The sequence below is a fragment of the Elephantulus edwardii genome, unplaced genomic scaffold, assembly GCF_000299155.1.
Source record: "Elephantulus edwardii isolate Elephantulus edwardi_28Jun2011 unplaced genomic scaffold, EleEdw1.0 scaffold00005, whole genome shotgun sequence".
NCBI lineage: Eukaryota > Metazoa > Chordata > Mammalia > Macroscelidea > Macroscelididae > Elephantulus > Elephantulus edwardii.
Window position 1 is genome coordinate 24,673,288 of NW_006399755.1, and position 306 is coordinate 24,673,593.

At 36.9% G+C, this 306-nt stretch overlaps 1 pseudogene; it reads left to right on the forward strand.

Annotated features, from left to right (window-relative positions):
* The window catches only part of LOC102852414, a 2,619-nt pseudogene extending 2,552 nt beyond the window's left edge, over nucleotides 1-67 (forward strand).
* The last annotated feature ends 239 nt before the right edge of the window (nucleotides 68-306 follow it).

A 306-nucleotide genomic window follows, 5' to 3' on the forward strand; every position in this document is an offset into this window, starting at 1 on the left:
ATTTTTTTTAAATGTAAATAATATTTTATACCAGTGATCCCCTTTGGTTAATTTCCACAATCCTTAAAATGTACCAAAGAACTATTCAGGAAACATCTTTTTCTCCCATCAGAAGTTACTACACCATGAAACATAACACCTACCTGGTGTGATAAAAATAAAAATGTTGGTCCAGTCACTCCAGATTCCGGGGCCATGCATTCTCGTAGCCCGAACATGGATCTCAAATGTGGTCTTAGGAGGCACACTGTCTACTTCCAAGAATGTAGCAAAGACTATCTCAGTAACCTGATAAATGTCAAATGA